The following is an 11,352-nucleotide window of genomic DNA, read 5'->3' as shown; positions in this document are numbered from 1 at the left end:
GACTCCAACAACTAGATAATTAACTAAATCAGCAAACCAATGAGTTACCTCACGCAATTGTAGCAATTGCTCATCAGGGAAGTCATCTTGAATGCGGATGGGGTCCTCATCCATTTTTATTATGCTCAAATAATCTGCCACGAAATTTTTAGCTCCACTTTTATCTTTAATCTCTAAATCAAATTCTTGGAGTAACAACATCCATCAGATCAATCTCGGTTTTGCTTCTAGTTTCTTCAACAAAATCATCAAAGTTGCATGGTTAGTAAAAATAACTACCTTCGAACGTAGAAAATATGATCTAAACTTATCAAGTGCAAAAAGAATAGCTAAAAGTTCTTTTTTAGTGGTAGTATAATTAGCTTGTGCAGAATCTAAAGTCCTAGAAGCATAATAAATAACATGGGCAGCCTTACCAACCCTTTGTGCAAAGATTGCTCCCACTACATCGTTAGATGCATCACACATAATTTCAAAAGGGAGGATCCAATTTGGTGGCTGAATTATGGGAGTAGAGGTTAGTGTTGCCTTTAAAAAATCAAACGCCTTCTTGCATTTGTAATCAAAGGTGAAATTGAAATCTTTTTGTAGGAAATTTGATAACAGAAGAGCTATCTTGCTGAAATCCTTGATAAAGCGCCTGTAAAAACCTGCATGGCCAAGAAAAGAACGAATCTCGCGGATGCAAGATGGGTAAGACAAATTAGAAATCACATCAATCTTGGCAGGATCCACTTCTATCCCAGATTTAGAGATCACATGTCCCAAAACTATGCCTTGTTCAACCATAAAATGACATTTTTCATAATTCAGCACAAGGTTAGTTTTAATACATCTATGCAAAACTCTATCTAAATTGTTCAAGCATGCATCAAATGAGGAACCATACACAATAAAATCATCCATGAAAACTTCAATACAAATTTCTATCAAGTTAGAGAAAATACTAATCATGCAGCGTTGGAAAGTGCTAGGAGCATTGCATAGGCTAAAGGGAATCATTCTCTAGGCAAATGTGCCGAAAGGGCAAGTGAACGTGGTCTTTTCTTGGTCCTCTAGTGCAATATGGATCTGAAAATAGCCAGAAAAATCATCAAGAAAATAATAATGTGACTTACCAGCCAACCGTTCAAGCATTTGATCAATGAATAAAAAAAGGGAAATGATCCTTTCTAGTTGTTTGGTTTAGTTTCCTGTAATCGATGCATACCCTCCAACTATTCTGCACTCGTGTGGGGATAAGTTCATTATTTTCATTTTTAACCATTGTGAGTCTAGCTTTCTTAGGGACTACCTGCACCGGACTCACCCATTAATTATCAGAGATGGGGTATATAATGCCTGCTTGCAAGAGCTTTTTTACAACATCCAGAATTAATAGGTTAAGTCACTTTTGGGGGCTGCCTGACTGATTTTACCCCATCCTCTACTAGTATCCTATGCATACACATGGATGGGCTATTACCAAGAACATCAGCCAAGGTCCATCTGATTGCCTTGCTATGTTTCCTCAGAATCTGCAACAACTTCTCTTCCTGTTCATCTTCAAGTTTGGCTGAAATAATCACATGTAACTTGCCAATTCCTTCTAAATATCCATATTTCAAATTTTCATGAAGTGGTTTAAGCTATATAGTAGGTGGTTGTTCAATGGAAGGTACAACACCAGTGGCTGAAACTAAGTCTGCATAATCAATTTTGTTAGTAGAAATATCAATATTAGCACAATGATCAACCTGCAACGCAGCTTCGATCTTAAAACACACAAAGCACAATTGAGTATCTGTACATAATTCACAAGTATAAGTATCATCAAAACCAGACAATGAAGGAAAGTCAATAGCATACATATCGGGGTAAGTGTCATCAACCAAATCAGCAAACAATTCAATTTGATAAACATAATGCTCTTCCATGGGGTGTTTCTTAGTGATGATTCTTCATCATATGCATATTTTCCATTGTTTTTAGTCTTATTTATTTTTTATTCACTAGTTAATTTAAGGAGTTGTTTGATATATTTTGTTAATTTTATTTCTTTGCTTCAATGAAATATTTATGTTCTTATTTCCTTGATTAAGTAGAGATTTTTCGGAGTTTTGCGTTGTTACTTTATTTTAATGCAGTGTTGAATTTTGGTGAGAAATCAACATGACCTATGTGAAGTATTTCAGCCATATCCGACGTTTTAGATGTCCAATTGGAGTCAACCCAAATGCAAATGACAGCTATATTCCATATCTACAACCTTCATGAAGACACCAAAACCCAATTCGGACTCAAAAGATGATAAACATGCACTAAACTCCAGAAAGAAGATGTTGCGCGCCCCTAGCGCATTTTGCGCTGATGTTATTGTCCATTCGCGCCTCAAGCGGGCGACACGTAGTAGAACACATTAAAACTCGTTTTTCTCACTTTTTAGGGATCTTTTGGACTATTGGGAAATGGGGAGACTTGTGCCCTAGTAGAGAAACTCAAAGACGGTCGTTTCTAACACCATTGGAGCAATTTTATTAAGAATCATTCATGAATCTTACTTGCAATTCTTCTCTAATCTCTATCTTTTTTATCTTTGTCATGAGTAACTAAACCCTATTTGTTAGGGATGAGTGTAACAGGATGAAACCCTTATTTTTCTGATTTGATTTCTATTTATATGAATGAGTTTATTGAATTATTTTTCTCATATATGTGCTTAATGCTTTTTATTGCTTGATCAACATTAAAATGCTCTACGATTCGTATTTTGAAACAGGAGTGGACTTTACAAGTTCTTGAGATGAGAAATTCATGAATTTGTAGTCTAGGGATAGATGTAGGTCATGAAACCAATTAAATTAGTTGCAAAGGCACTAGTTTAAAAAGAGAATTCATGTACGGTAAGGCTTAATTCTAATCTTAAATCCACTAAGGAATTAGGGGTTACTTTGGAATTAAAGGTTCTGTCACTAAGACATTAGGGCAAGAATAATAAAGAGAATTCGGTAATAATTCAATAAAGGAATTCAATAACTAGGATAAAATTAGACACCCAGGTTGGATTCGAAGTGAAACTCATCCTGACATTTTTCTCACTATAAAGGATCAATTTTAGTACAGTTGTTAATTTTAAATATGATTTCAATCATTTTGAGAACTTTTTGTTCAATTTTAGTAATTAAATAAATTCTATAGTAAAATGCAATCCTTGAGTTCGACACTCAGTACTACCGTTTTATTATTACTTGCAACGATTCAGTACAGTTGCTGAAACGCTATCATATTTGTTTTTGGCGCCGTTGCCGGGGATTGCCATATCACTATTGAATTTAATTTATTTACTTAATTGAAATTTTTTGCTCTACAATAAAAATTTTACTTTTATTTTAATTTTAATTTTGAAAAAAAATTGTTTTTCTATAATTTTTTATTTTTATTTGTTGATCTTGCTAATGTCATGTGCTAGTGGTTGGTCCCTTCTTTGTTTGAGATAACTATTTGTTGTAGAGCTTGGAAGATTATAATGATCATATTCTACTACAATTATATGAAGAGTGTGATACTTGTCTTATATCTAGTATATGTCGCATGATTGACGGGCAAATCTTGAGAGATACATTTTCAAAATATCACCCTCAGATCCCTCAGATGCAGCCTCTTAGGTGTGACTTTTGCGGAGAATGAATGGAAATTGTTCTGATGACCTTGCCAAACTAATAGAATATGAAGATTTTTTGGTCAAAGATGTAAAAAACGACGAGTGTTATATTAAATAGATCAATTGGGAACAAATGCTACCTCATAAAATTCTATCCAAAGAATCAGATGAAAAAGAACTTCACATTACGGACATTTTGGAGGAATTCATGAAGAATAACATGGTTTCAATTGAAAGATTTGAAAGTCAATGTGAGAGGCTATTTGAGCAAGTGGTTAAGTTTGAGATGACAGAGGAGAAGTTGAAGATTGAAGATAATTTCATTGTTGTGGTAGAAGAAGATAAGCAAGAGGAAAAGACGAACGAGGAAAAGAAAAAGAAGAGATTGATAAAGTTTGAGATTCAATCTATGCCTTGTTCATCAATGTCCAATTGAGAAGGACATGAAAGTAACATCTTTTATTTTTCAAGTTCATGGAATTTCTACCAAACAAAAAGAAGAAGAAGGATGATGTGTTCTTCCTTTCATATATGCCACATTGACAATAGTTGAGGCGTCAAGCTAATGACTTTAAAGAAGCGCTTCGTGGGAGGCAACCCACAGGTAGAGGTAACTTTTATTTTTTTTGCAATCTTATTTTTGTTATTTGAATTTGTTTCTTTCTAATTGTGTGTAAACGTGCACTATGATGAAGAATTATTAACAACTTGCATTTGGTCTTAAGTTTTCTGTTTGGGATTTTGAAATTTAAACTCTATTCCTTTGCTTATATCATTTCTCGATTTGAGAAGTTTCACGAAAGCATGCATTGTTGATTACTCCTTGGTTGTCGAAGTCTCACTTTCCATTTAAAAAAAAACTAAACAAATTTTGTAGTGGCATGTTTGGCATCATTTAGATAGTTCATACTCTTTCTTATTATCCTAGCTGTGATCTTTTGAGCCTTAACACTTTAATTCTTTGTTGTGTGATTATCCAGACATGTGTTATCCCTTCAGAACTAGCACTAATTCTGACTTGCATCACTTGTAATTTTTGCATACACTAAGGCAATTTTGTTTGGTCATTTGAGCATTTCTAGCTACCCTATGAAAATTTTGTCATTTGCTAGTCCCTTTGAGCCTTGCCCTTTTATTTACGTTACGAGCCACATTACAAGCCAAAGACCTAACTTTAATTAAATCACCTTATTTAGAGTTAGGTAGAAAAAAAATTTATTGTCTTGATAAAATTATACGTTTGGGGTTACTCATGGGATAACAACCTTTTAAGTTTGGGGTGACTATTCTCAACAAAAGAAAAAAAAAAGAAGAAGAAAAAGAAAAATATCAAAACAAAAAGAGAAAAAAAGAAGGAAAAACAATCAGTTTGTGTACTTTGATAAATAATATCTTCTTGGTTCTTTTGTCAATATTTAAGAGTCTCCACAATGAAAAGGTGAAAAAAAATAAAAAGTGGTAGAATAATTTGAAAATGTATGCCTAAATCCAAGTAGTAAAGCCTACTATCTCAAAATGTCCTACCTTTACCTAAGCCCCATTACAACCCAATAGTCCTCAAAAAGTGTATGTGTTTGTTACATTGTGATTGCTAACTATAAATTTTTCAAACCTATGGTAGCGTGATGCATGTTCTAGGATTTAAGTGATAAATTCATAACCCTTGCTAAACACTTGAGATAAATTTTGGTGAGATTGTGTGAAGAGAGATTTGAAATTGATGAATGAATGCTAAAGTATACAAATTGTGTTGTTTTTTGATAAGCAACAATAGAACATGATAAATGTTTTGTACTAGCTGGAACTTTGAGAATTGAGTTTGATTTGATTTGAGAAATTAAGTTTAAGTTTGATTTTAACTACACCAAATCTAAAATTAATTGTTGCTTGGGGACAAGCAATAGATAAAGTTTGGGGCTGTGATGACTCTTCATCAGATGCATATTTTTTTTATTGTTTTTAGTCTTATTTATCTTTTATTCATTAGTTAATTTAAAGAGTTATTTGATATATTTTGTTAGTTTTATTTCTTTGCCTTAATGAAATATTTATGTTCTTATTTTCTTGATTAACTAGAGATTTTTCGGAGTTTTGCGTTGTTACTTTGTTTTAATGTAGTGCTGAATTTTGATGAGAAATCAGCATGACCTATGTGAAGTATTTCAGCCATATTCGGAGTTTTAGATGTCCAATTGGAGTCAAACCACATGAAAATGACAGTTACAATCCACAGATACAACTTTCAAGAAGACACCAAAACCAAAATCAGACTCAAAAGAGAGGAGAAACATGCACTAAACTTCAGGCATAAGATGTTGCGCGCCCCAAGCGCATTTCTCGCTAATGTTACTGTTCATTCGTGCTCAAGAGTGCGACGCACAGTAGAACACATTAAAACTCATTTTTCTCACTTTTTAGGGATCTTATGGACTATCAGGAAGTAGGGAGTCTTGTGCCCTAGCAGAGAAACTCAAAAACAGTCGTGTCTAACACCATTGAAGCAGTTTTATCAAGAATCATTCATGAATCTTTCTTGTAATTCTTCTCCAATCTCTATCTTTTTTATCTTTGTCATGAGTAACTAAATCCTATTTGTTAAGGGTGAGTGTAACAAGATGAAACCCTTATTTTTCTGATTTGATTTCTATTTATATGAATGAGTTTATTGAATTATTTTTCTCATCTCTGTGCTTAATGCTTTTTATTGCTTGATCAACATTAAAATGTTCTACGATTCGTATTTTGAAACGGGAGTGGACTTTACGAATGCTTGAGATTCGAAATTCATGAATTTGTAGTCTAGGAATAGATGCATGCAGGTCATGAAACCAAATAAATTAGTTACAAAGGCAATAGTTTAAAAAGATAATTCATGTACAGTAAGGCTTATTTCTAATCTTAAATCCACTAAGGAATTATGGGTTACTTTGGAATTAAAGGTTCTGTCACTAAGATATTAGGACAAGAATAATAAAGAGAATTCGATAATAATTCAATAAAGAAATTCAATAACTAGGATCAAATTAGACACCAAGATTGGATTTGAAGTGAAACTTATCCCTTATATTTTTCTCATAATAAATGATCAATTTTATTACAGTTGTTAATTTTAAATATTATTTCAATCAATTTGGGAACTTTTTGTTCAATTTTAGTAATTAAATATAATTCAATAGTAAAACACAATCCTTGAGTTCGACACTCGGTACTACCATTTTATTATTACTTGCAACGATTCAGTACACTTGCTGAAACGCTATCAGATAGCATCAAAGATGTTATATTTACAATGTTATCACCAAATTCCATGGATAGAGTTCCAGCATGCACATCAATTGTTGTTCTAGCAGTTTTCAAGAATGGTCTACCTAAGATGATAGACGTCCTGTTGGACTTATTGTCTCCATCTCCCTCCATGTCCAGAATGTAAAAATCTGCAGAAAATACCAATTCATTAATTCGAACAAGTACATCCTCCCCAAGTCCAGCAAGACGAGCATTGCTCTTGTTCGCCAATTGAATGGTAACACTTGTACTTTGTAAAGGTCAAAGAGCAAGAGAGTTAAAAATAGATTTAGGCATAACATTTATGGAAGCTCCTAAATCTAACATAGCATTTTCAAATTGACTATTGCCTATGGTACATGGAATGGAAAAACTTCCTGGATCTTTGCATTTCTGAGGCATGGGCTGAATGAGGGCTGAAACATTTTGCCCCATGTTTACTCTTTCATTTCCTTTTAACCTTCTCTTGAGTGTGCACAAATCTTTTAGAAATTTTGCATATCTTGGAATCTATTTAATTGCTTCAAGGAGGGAAATGTTCACTTCCACCTTCCTAAATGTATCCAGGATCTCCTTGTCCTTATCTGCCACATCCATTTTCTTAGTTTTCACTGCCTTTTGAGGAATAGGAAGTGGTATATTTTGCTGCCCATTTTCAGGTATATAAGTGTTTTCAGCAACCTTGTTATTTTTCACTGTAGTTTCAGGTACCTTTAATATTTCAACAACTTTCCCATACCTCAATGTAATTGCACTGACATTGGGAGCATTTGGATTTACTACTGAATGTGTAGGCAATTGGTTTGACCCTTGAGTCTGCAGTTGGTTAAATGAAGTGGCTAGCTGACCAATCTTTGTTACAAAATTTTGAATGGGGGAATTTGTTCTTTGTTGAAATTGGAGATTCTAGACGGCCATCTACTTAACGAGGTCCTCTAATGAAGGTGTATTGTTTTGCTATTGTTGAATATTTTACTTCTGCTGCCTAGGATGTTTTTGTGCAGGTGAATTCCCCCATCTCAGGTTTGGATGGTTTCTCCAACCAGGATTGTACCTGTTAGATGACATATCACAGTTGACTTAAGGATTGTATATATTTGCTGCATATGCTTGAGGAGCATCAACAATTGGATCTTCTTGCAATGTAGGAAATGAATCTGTAGAATGCTCTGGAGAAGTGCAAATACCACATACCACTGCTTGAGTTTTACCTATTGCCAATTTTATACTAAAGATGTAAGCTCATCAAGTCTGCCTTCTAAATTCTTGTGGGAAGAAGCTTGAATTTCATTCACACCCCTTGTCAACACTGTTGAATTTCTTATAGTTGTAAACTGCTGAGAATTAATGGGCATGTTCTCAATCAAAGCCTTTGCCGCTTCTGGGGTCTTATCGACAAGTGTTCCCCCACTAGCAGCATCCAAAATGCTTTTATCCATAGGTAGCAAGCCTTCGTAAAAATACTGAATGAGCAATTGTTCAGAAATCTGGTGATGAGGACAACTAGACACTAATTTCTTGAATCTCTGCCAATACTCATGTAATGATTCCCTGTCAATCTTCCTATTGCCACATATTTCTTTTCTGATTGAAGCAGCTCGTGAGGCAGGGAATAATTTTTCTAGAAACAATATCTTGAGATAATTCCAACTTGTAACAGAACCGTGTTGAAGGTAGTATAACCAATACTTGGCAGCATCTTGAAGTGAAAATGGGAACGCTCCCAACTTAATGTGGTCTTTTGTGAAACCGTGAGGCTTCATGGTAGAACACACAACATGGAATTCCTTCAAGTGCTTGTGGGGATCCTCACCTGGAAGACCATTAAACTTTAGAAGCAAGTGTATTAAACCAGATTTAAGTTCAAATGGTACAATAACTTCAAGATATGTGATACACAATGCATTATAATTGACATTAGGTGCAACAAGTTGTCTTAAGGTTCTATTAATCACATCAACCATATTTTGCAGCAAGTTGTCACTTTCACTATCTGACTCTGACTCGTTAATACTAGCAGCTTTATTATGTCTACGACGTAAATGAATGTCCTATCTATTTCAAGTTCAAGAAATGAAAATTTACAGAACTAACCCTAGTCATGCATCATCATAACAATGCAATGAAAAATCACAATTCAGAAAATTCCAACAAATGTCCCTATTGCTAAAATTGAAGTGAAAAATAGAAAACCCTATCAAATATAATCCAAAAAATATAAAAATACCACAAAAAATTTCTAAAAATCAAATATAGGCAACTCAATTTTTTTTGGAATTTTTGGAGAATATGACAAATTCAAAAAATTGAAAAAAAGGGTCTAATCAAAGGAATTCCATGAATCGAAATAATCAAATAAACAAGAATAGAATCATGAATCGAAATTGATAGTGTAATCTAAATCTCAAGGTGTTGATGAAACTCTGAACTTGTGGATTAATCATATAAAATTAGCCTTCCATGAAATTAAAATAAAAACTGTTTATTTCTTGTAGAAATCGGAATCCTAGTATTTCCTCCAGTGAAAAGAAACAAAACTGCCAATATATAGTACTTGATATTGGACTTTAGGGTTTAGGGTTTAAAAACAAGTGACCAGCTATTTAAAATTATTACAAAAGTCCAGATTACGAAATATACAATATAGGCCAAGTAAAGTTCGGCATTGGGATTTTATTCCAAAACATACGTTGTAGCTCTGATTTTTAGCTTTCCAACGCTTGCTCGTATGCGCCAATTTGATATCCAGAGCTCAAGTTATGGCCTACAGAGTGAGAAAGGGTAAAAATGCAAATAATAAAATTATAATTCACTTTCGATCAAAAGTTTAGAAACAAGCTAAAAAATTATCTAAGCTATAAAGAGCTTTTTAAATATCAAACTAAAAAGCTAGAAACATGTGCCCAAATGCTATGATCAGAATATTAAAAAGATCGTAAACCTCTAGGTTTTGAACTTCAAAATGGCACAAGAACTTAAAATTATGAGAACATTACCTGCATCACTAGAAGGAACAACTAGTGCAACTGCCTCTCCCTCTGAAACTCATCATCTGGAAATTCTAGTGGTTGTTTCACCAAAACAATTTTATTTTCTTTTGATCATTCCTCAAGTTGAGATACCACTTCTAGAGGTCCCAACTATAATTGTTGCTTCAAGCTCTAGTTCCTCTATTGAAATTGATATATTTTCTAATTTTTATTTCTTTTTTTCTGATAATAAAAGGGTGAGTCTTTAATCAGAATATATCAGTCTTTAATCAAATTAAAGCAGTAGTACATACACATCGGAATTATAATGCGGCATACACGATTAGCAATTAAAAGTAAAAAGATAAAGGATAAAATGCACCAAGATTTATCCTGGTTCAGTTGTCAACGAGACAACCTATATCCAGTCCTGACAATCCAACTGGATTTCAGCTTTTTTTCCAATAGAAAGAATTGTGAATTATTTACAGATTATCCAGTTTCCTCGAAACCTATCTATCTCTCACAATCTCTTTCTTATTGCTCACCCCTTGATCCTTGTAGTCAATCAGCAGACTCACACAAAATCAAAGTACGGCTCCTTCTTGATGAGGCCTCTCACCCACCAGTTTCTAGCTGGATTTCTAGCAGTCTGAGTCTGAGGTTGTGGCTGAGGTTGTGCTAGTTCAACAGTAGCCTGAGGTCTTATCCATATGTCATGTAACCTTTTCAATTGCATTTGGTTCACAATTGATTCTCCAAATATCAGAGTGGTTTTTGCAGATTCTTCATTAACAAACGAAACCTTGAAATGTTTAAGAATCTTAGTAATCAGCTGTGGATAAGGCAACATAAGCTTGCTCTGTGAAGCTTCCAGCATGTGCCTTAGCACAATCCAAGTCCAGCTCATCCTGAGCTCCTTTGATAAACCCCATAACAGTAGTATGTCCAATTTCTGAACTACTGCATGGTTGCCTGAACGAGGTACAAGCATCCTGGTCAGCGTGTACATCAACATCCGATGTTGAACCTTCATTTGACCGATAGGTAATGAAATGGTTTCCACAAAACCATCAATCATCAGGTCCTTTACTGCAGCATGCCTGTCAACAGATTCTTCCCAACCTTCCCCAGCCGTATCAGCTTCAGAACTGCCGTCGATAGATTTTCCGTAAAAAGGCAATCCTGATAAGGTAGAAAAATCATCAAATGACATAGCAATCCTTTTACCTTTGACTTGAGCCTTAAAACCTTCTTCTGTCAGCTTAAACGTAGAATAAAATTCTCTTATCAAACGTGGATAACTGTCGAGTGTAGAAGATAGAAAGCTCTCAAGACCGTGAAATCGTAGATGATTCTGAAACGTAAAACCGTCAGTATCAAAGTATGCAAAATCCAGAGTTCTACCCTCATGGATTTTTCTCTTCAGAAAGTCTGATGGTATAGAAGATTCAGCAT

General features: G+C 34.2%; 1 pseudogene; it reads right to left on the bottom strand.

Moving 5' to 3' along the window:
- Positions 1 to 1,628: 1,628 nt before the first annotated feature.
- On the bottom strand, positions 1,629 to 11,307 carry LOC140920782 (uncharacterized; annotated as a pseudogene).
- Positions 11,308 to 11,352: the final 45 nt, after the last annotated feature.

This window comes from Cicer arietinum, chromosome 6 (genome assembly GCF_000331145.2).
Source record: "Cicer arietinum cultivar CDC Frontier isolate Library 1 chromosome 6, Cicar.CDCFrontier_v2.0, whole genome shotgun sequence".
NCBI lineage: Eukaryota > Viridiplantae > Streptophyta > Magnoliopsida > Fabales > Fabaceae > Cicer > Cicer arietinum.
Note: the sequence above shows the minus strand (reverse complement) of the source record. Positions and strands in the feature narration are given on the sequence as shown.